This window comes from Bombina bombina, chromosome 4, assembly GCF_027579735.1.
Source record: "Bombina bombina isolate aBomBom1 chromosome 4, aBomBom1.pri, whole genome shotgun sequence".
Classification (NCBI taxonomy): domain Eukaryota; kingdom Metazoa; phylum Chordata; class Amphibia; order Anura; family Bombinatoridae; genus Bombina; species Bombina bombina.
In genome coordinates, this window is record NC_069502.1 from 807525168 (window position 1) to 807538603 (window position 13436).

Below are 13436 nucleotides of genomic sequence, written 5' to 3' on the forward strand. Positions count from 1 at the left end.
GCAGGAAAGCCACATCAGCCCCATGATGGCATAGGGATCTAAGTAGGAGGCTTCTCTTACCTACAGTATTCAGACCTCTGACGTTATGGGTCAGGAACCTGGGGGAGGCCATTTACCGCTCTTTTGCGGGGGGAGTATAGGAGGGATTAGGGACTGGGCAGAGGGATATGGGAGGAAAAGGGGGAAAAGCAGGCGAAAATAGTCCGCTTATGAAGGGCCCTAGAATGGGCACCAAATGTTGGGGGGGGGGGGTGCTAACACAACCTAAACAACGGTGGGGTCAGTGTGAACAGCCCCGCTCTCTTTACACAGAAAAAATTATGAAATACAATAAACTAGAGAATGTATAAACTCTAACTAAGACTGTTACATAACATCAGACAAGCAATCTAACGGTATTTTAACATGTAACCAACAAAAAATGGTATCTACACAACTTCAGGTGGGTGAGGGTTGGGGCCTCTGAATGTGGTCGGGGGGTTAGGTTTTGGGCGCTTCGGCCTTTGTTCCTTGATAGACCACTCCGGGGCCGAAACCCACAACCTGGAGCGGGCTCCTTCTTGATTTTCCGGGGCAGCTTGGAGTCCCCAATTAGCAAGGAGAGTACCCCCCCATGGAGGGGGAGGGCACTATGTGAGTCTGGTTGTCCCTTGTCACAATAAGTTTAGTGGGGAAACCCCATCTGTACTTAATGCCAGCCTTCCTAAGTTGGGAAGTGATTGGGGCGAAGAGCTTCCGTTGCTGAAGAGTGTGGGAGGAGAGGTCCGGAAGGAGCTGTATGTCTCAAGGTGTCAGGAAGAGTGGGTTTACTGTAGGCCACCTGCATTAAGCGATTTTTAAAGGTAAAGTGATGAAAACATACCACTACATCTCTTGGTCTGTCGGATGACACTGATCATGGTCTAAGAGCCCTGTGGGCCCTTTCCATGGCGTGGATATTTCCCTCCAAGGGGCCTAGAAGAGCGTGGTGACCGTCTCTGGGATACCTCTAAACCGAACATTGTTCCTTCTGGCTCTGTCCTCTACATCTGCTAACTTTAACTCGAGCTGGGAAATTTGTTCAGCAAGGCTTTCACTGACATCCTTCCTCTCGGGATTGGACACCTTACGTGACTGAGAAAAATGATCTAGAACAGTCTTTTTAGCTGCCGCCGGGTCCTGGAATTTTTTCTGGCGGAGTGCGATATAGTTGGGTATATAAGAAGAACTGATACTGCCTTGAAGATCTACAGAGAGACCCAACCCTGACCACCTACACAAAGAATGGTTGTTAGAGCATTGAGAAATGATATGACACTTTTTTAATTGTAATTCTATAGGGGTAGTATACTTGTTGCACTGTTCCTGACCTTGCGTCTATGTAGGAAGAAACAAATTTTGCATGTAATATAGGATTCAAGAACATAGGGATGACATTAAACATAAAAGGGACACTAATATGGTTAGACTACCTTTTATCATAGTGAAACTGTCTCTTTAAAATTTGCAGCAATTGATACTGGAGACCCTAATAATAAGGGGGGTAATGTCTGCTACAAAAAGAAGCAAGATAGATATTTAACTTAAGAACTAGGTCTTCTTTAGGTCTAAATGATAAGCTGGATTATGCATGTTTCTTATAATTCTGCCATGCAGTTAGATACGGGCAAATTACTGTCTGTTTGGTAATATTAGCAATTGTTACTAGAGACCCTAAGATTAAAAAGGGAACAGTATGGACGGGTGCCTTACAAAAAGAGGCTAGATAGGCATTTAATTCGGTAACTAGATCTTGTAAGCTTAAATGACAAGTTGAACCATGCGCGTTCTTTCATGATTTTGGTGTATCTATTTAGATATGGGCAATTGCCTGTCTTGATAATATGATGAAAAAGTAAGCTCCACAATGTCTGAATAAAATAATATTTAACATTTGTAAACTTTGTGTAAGCCTCCTTTTGGATATGTACTTTCACTTTAAATGGCAGAACATTGGAAATTGCAGGAAGAGGAAAAGGGTTTAAATAATGAGGATGAACTTTCTAGTATTAGCTCTGATAAAGCTCCAGTATGGATACTGTGATGTAGTGAAATGCACGTCACATTGGCGATATCATTTGTGGATTGCAAATTACTATGGGTGATCACCTTTATTTGCTTAATGGAACACTCAAGTCAACATTAACCTTTAATGATTCAGATAAATCATGCAATTTTAAACAACTTTCCAATTTACTTCCATTAACAAAATGTGCAGTCTTTTTATATTTACACTTTTTGAGTTGCCAGCTCCTACTGAGTAAGTACAAGAATTCATAGAATATATACGTATATGCATTTGTGATTGGCTGATAGCTGTCAAATGATACAGGAGGAGTGGAAATATACATAGCTTTGAAATTTGGCAGAAAAAAACTACTCTTTTGAAGTTTAGACTAAAAGCTATTGCATTGTCTTTTTATCATGCATTTGTTGATTATGCAAATCTACTGTATTCACTGGTCCTTTAAGCATGTTAGAACACAGTGAGCAGTAGCAGGCATGTATGGATAAGAAGAATATCCTGTTACACTGATGCTTCGGCTGGATGTAAACAGCTGGCCATGCGTCTCTAAGGGGGCAGACCCTCCATGTGTTTGAGGCTGTAATCACCTGGGACCAGATGAGGAGTTCTCTCTTAATGTTCGGAGGTATGGTAAAGGCAGCAGCACATTACTTGGGACGGTAAGATAAGGATTTCAGCTGAATATGCAGTTGGCACTTTATGAGCAGTGATAACTGCGGTCAGTTTATACCTGCATAGTGATTGGGATATGTTCACTATACACAATTTGGCTCATGAAAGCATTTACATATATTCTACTTGGAATGCTTTTCTCTCATAGCATTTCCCTGAAGTGGGACTTTGCAACATTACGCTCTATAATGGCTTTAAATATGGACGCTTAGGTTTGTTTGAGAACTAAAAGTGATATATTGGTATGTGTTTCGTTATCTATGGTATGCTTGTAATATATCTATCTAAAAGGCATGGTGGTACCACCCATATTTTGTATTGGAGGTATTTTCTGTAAAACAAATAATTTTAGACTATATACTCTTGCTGAATCCCCTTACTTTGTGAAGAGGGGTAGTGTACCCTCTTTGAATGTTCTTTTACCAAATTTTTTATTTGCTCGTTAAGGGTCTGCACCAAATTCCCCTATGGGTATTGTTGGTTCTTGCTTTTGAATCATTCAAGTAGGACAATACATATTGGTTATCTGTTTTCCATAACTAGTTATAATTTATTTATAATATACTTTTGTGACGGATTTTATTAATTACATGTTATGTGAACATCATTTTAACAGCATGATTTTTTAATTGCATTCCAAAAAATTAATAAATTAATTCCAGAAATATTTATTTGTTCATGTTCACTACATAGTTATTTTAAATATTATACATTAATTTTTAAATGAAAATCTGATTTTTATTACAGGTAAAGGACGTGGTATAAAGCCAACATTCTAAAAAGCGCACATAAGCAATAGCTATAAAGAATAGGTTTGGATTTGAAATAATTGCATTACTAACATTATCTATGAACACAATTTTAAAAGCTCTACATGCATTTAAAGAAAATAATAGATAAAAAATAATGACATAAATTTCTATTTATTTTAGGGATTGACAAATATAGAATGCAGAGTCATTCTTAAAAATAGACCCTAATGTCCAGTAAACTTCCCTTACACCTTAGCATGGAAGATTGAAAAAAAGGCCTAGGGTCATAACCTGTCTTTTACCCTTGTGGCAGATGATTATTCAAAACAGTTAAATTATTCTCAAAAGAAAAAAAAATATGCCAATAATAAATAACTTTACTCTCATATTTCCTATCAACAGGTGAATTCACAAACTGCAGTAATTCTATTGATGGTCAGACTGCAAATGCTTCTTTCAGTCTTTTTAAAAATCAAAGTAGCCACATGGGAAATGTATGTTCTGACTGTGGGAAATGTTTTACTTGGAAAACAAATCTTGTTGATCATCAAAAAATGCATACTGGAGAGAAAACATTTTCATGTTCTGAATGTGGGAAGTGTTTTACTCAGAAATCCTCTCTTATTAAGCATCACAAAACTCACACAGGAGAAAAAGCATTTTCATGTTCTAACTGTGGGAAATGTTTTACTCAGAAAAAAAGTCCTATTGATCATCAGAAAATTCATACATTGGAGAAAGCATTTTCATGTTCTAACTGTGGGAAATGTTTTGCTCGGAAACGTGGTCTTATTGATCATCAAAAAATTCATACAGGAGAGAATGCATTTTCATGTTCTGAATGTGGCAAATGGTTTACTCAGAAATCAAATCTTATTAAGCATCACAAAATTCACACAGGAGAAAAAGCGTTTCCATGTTCTGATTGTGGGAAATGTTTTACTCATAAATATACTCTTATTACGCATCTCAAAATTCACACAGGAGAAAAAGCATTTTCATGTTCTGACTGTGGGAAATGTTTTACACAGAAATCATCTCTTATTATGCATCACAAAATTCACACAGGAGAAAAAGCATTTTCATGTTCTAACTGTGGGAAATCTTTTACTCAGAAAAAAAGTCTTATTGATCATCAGAAAATTCATACATTGGAGAAAGCATTTTCATGTTCTAACTGTGGGAAATGTTTTGCTCGGAAACGTGGTCTTATTGATCATCTGAAAATTCATACAGGAGATGAAGCATTTTCATGTTCTGAATGTGGGAAATGTTTCACTCGGAAAAGAAGTCTTATTGAGCATCAGAAAATTCACACAGGAGAAAAAGCATTTTCATGTTCTGACTGTGGGAAATGTTTTACTTGGAAATCAAATCTTGTTGATCATCAAAAAGTACATACAGGAGAGAAACCATTTTCATGTTCTGAATGTGGGAAGTGTTTTACGCACAAATCATCTCTTAAGAAGCATCACAGAAGTCACACAGGAGAGAAAGCATTTTCATGTTCTGAGTGTGGGAAATGGTTTGTGCAGAAATTTGATCTTATTAGGCATCACAGAATTCACACAGGAGAAAAAGCATTTTCATGTTCTGACTGTGGAAAATGTTTTAATCGGAAAGCAAATCTTATCGATCATCAAAAAACTCATACAAGAGAGAATGCATTTTCATGTTCTGAATGTGGCAAATGGTTTACTCGGAAATCATCTCTTATTAAGCATCATAAAATTCACACAGGAGAAAAAAGCATTTTCGTGTTCTGAGTGTGGGAAATGTTTTACTTCTAAAGCAAATCTTATTATGCATCAGAAAACACATACAGGAGAGAAAGCATTTTCATGTTCTGTCTGTGGGAAAGGTTTTACTCGGAAAATGGATCTTATTAAGCTTCAAAAAATTCATACATGAAAGTAAGCATTTTCATGTTCTCACTGTGGAAAATGTTTTATTCAGAAATCACATCTTATTAGACATCAAAAAATGTATATTAAAGGAAATCAGAGCTTAACCTCTTAAGTGCAGAGACAAAGTCATCATCCGTACAATGTCTATAAGGCTGGTGATGATTCTGGTCCTCTGGTCTACAAGCTCTTGACGCTGTTTAAAGATCCTTCTGCATCTCAAGTGGTTATGAGGTGGTACTGAGTGTTTTTCATCCACAGGGGTATCTGGGGTCCCTATATAGGTTTGAGTAGTCAAGTGATATGGCACAAATTAAATGTGCATTTATTTGAGTTTCATGTGCAAATCAAAGCAGTAGAAATATCCTCAAAGGCCCTTATTTATATGTTAATAAATCCTTCTTTAAAATGTAGATGCTGTAGAAATAATTATTGTCAGATGATCACTGGGATGTCAGGGTTTTTTTCTAGCTGGAAGTTACATTGACCAGGTGTGTAGCTGTTCAAGATGAGCCTCTGTGTTAATATCAGTAGTTCCTCCAAAAGCCTTATCTGGATTAGGATAAGCCTCAGGAGTGGCGGCGGTGGCATCATAGTAGCCGGTCTATAAATAGGTGTTTGCAGAATACTAATGCAGAGGAGCCTTTTATAAGTGCAAATTGTATATAAATATCCTCAAAATCTTTATACAGAGCAGCATGTATATTATAACTGTGGCTTACTACTGAGTTATCTTTGGGGGGGTCCCAAAACTATTTTGCACTAGGGCTCTAAGTCCGCTGCTGATTAGCTCCTACCCTAAAATATAACAAAAGTATATTTATTTTTTAATTACGATTTTCAGTTATTAATTTCTATAAACAAACACTGAATTAATATGTATTTTTGCTTATTTTAGAAAGATTACCTAATACAATTATAGATCCACAAAAGTTTTGACTATACAGGTCAGAAATAACTCATATTGTATTGTTTACAACTATGTTTATTAAAATTTTAATAAAGATATGCATTTGTTCACACATTTTGTTCTTGATTTCTCACACATCATGGAATATACATACATAATACATAAAATAATAGTATAGTTTAAATCTGCTGGGAAAAAAACAATATATAGTTTGTGGGTGTCTCACTTGAAAATAACTTTCAGTAGTGATTAAATGTGAGCAGCATCTAAAAGCTCAGAAACAGCTCAGCACAGGGTGTGAAATGGTTCAGCAGCATAGGGGTGAAAAGGACATTAAACATTTAAAGATTGTAATATAGAATGTTAAATTATGTGAATTAAAACTATTTTGTACTATGCATTCATTTTCTTTTTTTAAATAATTTTTAACAAATACTTATGACATTACATTCATGGCATTACATTCTTCAGCAAATAAAGAAAGAGACTAATCCATGTTTCTCCAACATTGGTGTGTCCGGTCCACGGCGTCATCCTTACTTGTGGGAAATATCTCTTCCCCAACAGGAAAAGGCAAAGAGTCCCAGCAAAGCTGGCCATATAGTCCCTCCTAGGCTCCGCCCACCCCAGTCATTCTCTTTGCCATTGCACAGGCAACATCTCCACGGAGATGGTTAAGAGTTTTTTGGTGTTTAAATGTAGTTTTTTATTCTTCTATCAAGTGTTTGTTATTTTAAAATAGTGCTGGTATGTACTATTTACTCTGAAACAGAAAAGGATGAAGATTTCTGTTTGTGAGAGGAAGATGATTTTAGCAGACAGTAACTAAAATCGATTGCTGTTTCCACATAGGACTGTTGAGATGAAGTAACTTCAGTTGGGGGAAACAGTTAGCAGACTTTTCTGCTTAAGGTATGACTAGCCATATTTCTAACAAGACCATGTAATGCTGGAAGGCTGTCATTTCCCCTCATGGGGACCGGTAAGCCATTTTCTTAGTCAAGCAAACAGAATAAAGGGCTTAATACGGGCTATAAAACTGGTAGACACTTTTATGGGCTAAATCGATTGCTTTATTTGGGCATTTTATACATGTTTATGCTGATAATTCACATTTATAAACTTGGGGAACGTTTTTTAACGGCAGGCACTATGTTAGACACCTTTCCAGTCAGGGAGGGCCTTCCCAGTTGTAGGCTGAGCCTCATTTTTGCGCCATTACTGCGCAGTTGTTTTTGAGAGCAAGACATGCAGATGCATGTGTGAGGATCTGAAAGTAGCTGGAAAAGTTTCTAGAAGGCGTCACTTGGTATCGTATTCCCCTCTGGGCTTGGTTAGGTCACAGCAAAGGCTATAGCTGGGACTGTATAGGGGTTAAATTTTTTTTTTAAGGGTTAAAAGCTCTGAAAATTGGTGTGCAATACTCTTAATGCTTTAAGACACTGTGGTGAAATTTTGGTAATTTTTTAACAATTCCTTCATACTTTTTCACATATTCAGTAATAAAGTGTTTTCTGTTTAAAATTTAAAGAGACAGTAACGGTTTTGTTTTAAAACGTTTTTTGTGCTTTATTGACAAGTTTAAGCCTGTTTAACATGTCTGTGCCTTCGGATAAGCTATGTTCTATATGTATGAAAGCCAATGTGTCTCCCCATTTAAATTTGTGTGATAATTGTGCCATAGCGTCCAAACAAAGTAAGGACAGTACTGCCACAGATAATGAAATTGCCCAAGATGATTCCTCAGATGAGGGGAGTAAACATGATACTACATCATCTCCTACTGTGTCTACACCAGTTTTGCCCACGCAGGAGGCCCCTAGTACTTCTAGCGCGCCAATGCTTATTACTATGCAACAATTGACGGCTGTAATGGATAACTCCATAGCAAATATTTTATCCAAAATGCCTACATATCAGAGAAAGCGCGATTGCTCTGTTTTAAACACTGAAGAGCAGGAGGGCGCTGATGATAATTGTTCTGTCATACCCTCACACCAATCTGAAGTGGCCATGAGGGAGGTTTTGTCAGATGGGGAAATTTCAGATTCAGGAAAAATTTCTCAACAAGCTGAACCTGATGTTGTGACATTTAAATTTAAATTAGAACATCTCCGCGCACTGCTTAAGGAGGTGTTATCTACTCTGGATGATTGTGACAACTTGTCATTCCAGAGAAATTATGCAAGATGGACAAGTTCCTAGAGGTTCCGGTGCACCCCGACGCTTTTCCTTTACCCAAGCGGGTGGCAGACATAGTGAATAAGGAGTGGGAAAAGCCCGGCATACCTTTTGTCCCCCCCCCCCCTATATTTAAGAAATTATTTCCTATGGTCGACCCCAGAAAGGACTTATGGCAGACAGTCCCTAAGGTCGAGGGGGCAGTTTCTACTCTAAACAAGCGCACTACTATTCCTTTCGAGGATAGTTGTGCTTTCAAAGATCCTATGGATAAAAAATTGGAGGGTTTGCTTAAAAAGATTTTTGTACAGCAAGGTTACCCTCTACAACCCATTTTGTGCATTGTTCCTGTCACTACAGCAGCGTGGTTCTGGTTCGAGGAACTAGAAAAGTCGCTCAGTAGAGAGACTCCATATGAGGAGGTTATGGACAGAGTTCACGCACTTAAGTTGGCTAACTCTTTTATTTTAGATGCCGCTTTGCAATTAGCTAGATTAGCGGCAAAAAATTCAGGGTTTGCAATCGTGGCGCGCAGAGCGCTTTGGCTAAAGTTTTGGTCAGCGGATGTGTCATCCAAGACAAAATTGCTTAACATCCCTTTCAAAGGTAAAACTCTATTTGGACCAGAATTGAAAGAGATTATCTCAGACATCACTGGGGGAAAGGGCCACGCCCTTCCACAAGATAGGCCTTTCAAGGCCAAGAATAAGTCTAATTTTCGTTCCTTTCGCAATTTCAGGAACGGACCGGCCTCTAATTCTGCATCCTCTAAGCAAGAGGGTAATGCCTCACAACCCAAACCAGCCTGGAAACCGATGCAAGGCTGGAAGAAGGGTAAGCAGGCCAAGAAGCCTGCTGCCGCTAACAAAACAGCATGAAGGAGTAGCCCCCGATCCGGGACCGGATCTAGTAGGGGGCAGACTCTCTCTCTTTGCTCAGGCTTGGGCGAGAGATGTTCAGGATCCCTGGGCACTAGAAATAGTTTCTCAGGGTTATCTTCTGGAATTCAGGGAACTACCCCCAAGGGGAAGGTTCCACATGTCTCACTTATCCTTAAACCAAATAAAGAGACAGGCGTTCTTACATTGTGTAAAAGACCTGTTAAAGATGGGAGTGATACACCCAGTTCCAATAAAGGAACAAGGAATGGGTCTGAAAGGGATCTTTCAGACCAATTTTGGATTTGAAGATCCTAAACAAATTTCTCAGGGTACCATCGTTCAAGATGGAAACCATTCGAACAATTCTACCCACTATCCAGGAAGGTCAATTTATGACTACCGTGGATCTAGAGAATGCGTACCTACATATTCCTATCCACAAAGAACATCATCAGTTCCTAAGGTTCGCCTTTCTGGACAAACATTACCAGTTTGTGGCCCTCCCATTCGGGTTAGCCACTGCTCCAAGGATTTTCACAAAGGTACTAGGGTCCCTTCTAGCGGTTCTAAGACCGAGGGGCATTGCAGTAGTACCTTACTTGGACGACATTCTAATACAAGCGTCGTCCCTGTCAAAAGCAAAGGCTCATACAGACATCGTTCTGGCCTTTCTCAGATCACACGGATGGAAGGTGAACATAGAAAAAAGTTCTCTGTCTCCGTCAACAAGAGTTCCCTTCTTGGGAACAATAATAGATTCCTTAGAAATGAGGATTTTTCTGACAGAGGTCAGAAAGTCAAAACTTCTAAGCACTTGTCAAGTTCTTCATTCTGTTCCACGTCCTTCCATAGCGCAGTGCATGGAAGTAGTAGGGTTGATGGTTGCAGCAATGGACATAGTTCCTTTTGCATGAATTCATCTAAGACCATTACAACTGTGCATGCTCAAACAGTGGAATGGGGACTATACAGACTTGTCTCCAATGATTCAAGTAGATCAGAAGACCAGAGATTCACTCCGTTGGTGGCTGACCCTGGACCATCTATCCCAGGGAATGAGCTTCCGCAGACCAGAGTGGGTCATTGTCACGACCGACGCCAGTCTATTGGGCTGGGGCGCGGTCTGGGAATCCCTGAAAGCTCAGGGACTATGGTCTCGGGAAGAGTCTCTTCTCCCGATAAACATTCTGGAACTAAGAGCGATCTTCAATGCTCTCAGGGCTTGGCCTCAGCTAGCAAAGGCCAGATTCATAAGATTCCAATCAGACAACATGACGACCGTTGCGTATATCAATCATCAGGGGGGAACAAGGAGTTCCCTGGTGATGAAAGAAGTGACCAAAATAATTCAATGGGCGGAGGATCACTCCTGCCACCTATCTGCGATCCACATCCCAGGTGTGGAAAACTGGGAAGCGGATTATCTGAGTCGTCAGACATTCCATCCGGGGGAGTGGGAACTCCACCCGGAGATCTTTGCCCAACTAACTCAATTATGGGGCATTCCAGACATGGATCTGATGGCGTCTCGTCAGAACTTCAAGGTTCCTTGCTACGGGTCCAGATCCAGGGATCCCAAGGCGACTCTAGTAGATGCACTAGTAGCACCTTGGACCTTCAACCTAGCTTATGTATTTCCACCGTTTCCTCTCATTCCCAGGCTGGTAACCAGGATCAAACAGGAGAGGGCCTCTGTGATCTTGATAGCTCCTGCGTAGCCACGCAGGACTTGGTATGCAGACCTGGTGAATGTCATCGGTTCCACCATGGAAGCTACCTTTGAGACAGGACCTTCTTGTTCAGGGTCCATTCGAACATCCAAATCTGGTCTCCCTCCAGCTGACGGCTTGGAAATTGAACGCTTGATTCTATCAAAGCGTGGGTTTTCAGATTCTGTGATAGATACTCTGGTTCAGGCCAGAAAACCGGTAACTAGAAAGATTTACCATAAAATATGGAAAAGATATATCTGTTGGTGTGAATCCAAAGGATTCCCATGGAATAAGATAAAAATTCCTAAGATTCTCTCCTTTCTACAAGAAGGTTTGGAGAAAGGATTATCTGCAAGTTCTCTAAAGGGACAGATCTCTGCTTTATCTGTCTTACTACACAAAAGACTAGCAGCTGTGCTAGATGTTCAAGCATTTGTTCAGGCTCTGGTTAGGATCAAGCCTGTTTACAGACCTTTGACTCCTCCCTGGAGTCTAAATCTAGTTCTTTCAGTTCTTCAAGGGGTTCCGTTTGAACCTTTACATTCCATAGATATTAAGTTACTATCTTGGAAAGTTTTGTTTTTGGTTGCTATTTCTTCTGCTAGAAGAGTTTCAGAGTTATCTGCTCTGCAGTGTTCTCCGCCCTATCTGGTGTTCCATGCAGATAAGGTGGTTTTGCATACTAAGCCTGGTTTTTCTTCCAAAGGTTGTTTCTAACAAGAATATTAACCAGGAGATAGTTGTACCTTCTTTATGTCCAAATCCAGTTTCAAAGAAGGAACGTTTGTTACACAATTTGGACGTAGTCCGTGCTCTAAAATTCTATTTAGAGGCTACAAAAGATTTCAGACAAACATCTTCTTTGTTTGTTGTCTATTCTGGTAAAAGGAGAGGTCAAAAAGTGACTTCTACCTCTCTTTCCTTTTGGCTTAAAAGCATCATCCGATTGGCTTATGAGACTGCCGGACGGCAGCCTCCTGAAAGAATCACAGCTCACTCCACTAGGGCTGTGGCTTCCACATGGGCCTTCAAGAACGAGGCTTCTGTTGACCAGATATGTAAGGCAGCGACTTGGTCTTCACTGCACACTTATGCCAAATTTTACAAATTTGATACTTTTGCTTCTTCGGAGGCTATTTTTGGGAGAAAGGTTTTGCAAGCCGTGGTGCCTTCCGTTTAGGTAACCTGATTTGCTCCCTCCCTTCATCCGTGTCCTAAAGCTTTGGTATTGGTTCCCACAAGTAAGGATGACGCCGTGGACCGGACACACCAATGTTGGAGAAAACAGAATTTATGCTTACCTGATAAATTACTTTCTCCAACGGTGTGTCCGGTCCACGGCCCGCCCTGGTTTTTTAATCAGGTCTGATGAATTATTTTCTCTAACTACAGTCACCACGGTACCATATGGTTTCTCCTATATTTTTCCTCCTGTCCGTCGGTCGAATGACTGGGGTGGGCGGAGCCTAGGAGGGACTATATGGCCAGCTTTGCTGGGACTCTTTGCCTTTTCCTGTTGGGGAAGAGATATTTCCCACAAGTAAGGATGACGCCGTGGACCGGACACACCGTTGGAGAAAGTAATTTATCAGGTAAGCATAAATTCTGTTTTATCGCTTTTACACCAAAGTAGAATGTAAAACAAGTTGTACATAACTTAACATATCAAGAAAACGTTTTTTACAACTATTTTTGGAGATTTTCATACTTAAAGAATTACTAACTTTTAGTTTTTTTATGCAAAACGGACCATACTTTTCACATTACAGTTTTAAAACAAAACAAATGTACCTTATTCTGTGTTGAAACGAAGCTCCATTTATTAGTAAAATACATTTTTATTTTATCCCCATGACATCACCTCATCCAACCCTCAAATAAGGGCCGTCCACGCTATAACACACTTGCCAATCAGATGGCTAGTATTTGCATCTCATTAATATTTGCATGCGCAATTGGATTTGGGTACTCTCGCATGTGCATATTGCAGCACAGAAGCCGACATTACAGACACATGATTCTAAATAACACATGCGCATTTTAAATCAAAATTGATTAGATAGATATTCCAGCCATTCTGAGTATTTTCACTTCTCGGCTTTTTTCTAATGCTAGCGGTCCAGTATTAGTTTGCTATTTGTAAAATATCAAAATTTCCCCATTACATTCAATATATTACTCTGCAATTGAATTGTTTATTAAAAAAATTGATTAATGCAGTTATTGATCATTTTGTAATAATTAATATTAAAAATATTTTTCACATCAATATGAGAATATATATTTTAATAGAATTATTTCAAGATTTAGCTGATTGGTATAAATCATATATTTTGCTTGTCCATTATAGGGAGATTCTGTTTTATTATACTGTTCAATT

The 13436-nt window shown here is 39.3% G+C and overlaps 1 pseudogene; it reads left to right on the forward strand.

Moving 5' to 3' along the window:
- Positions 1–6394, forward strand: part of LOC128657064 (gastrula zinc finger protein XlCGF26.1-like) — a 45172-nt pseudogene extending 38778 nt beyond the window's left edge.
- Positions 6395–13436: the final 7042 nt, after the last annotated feature.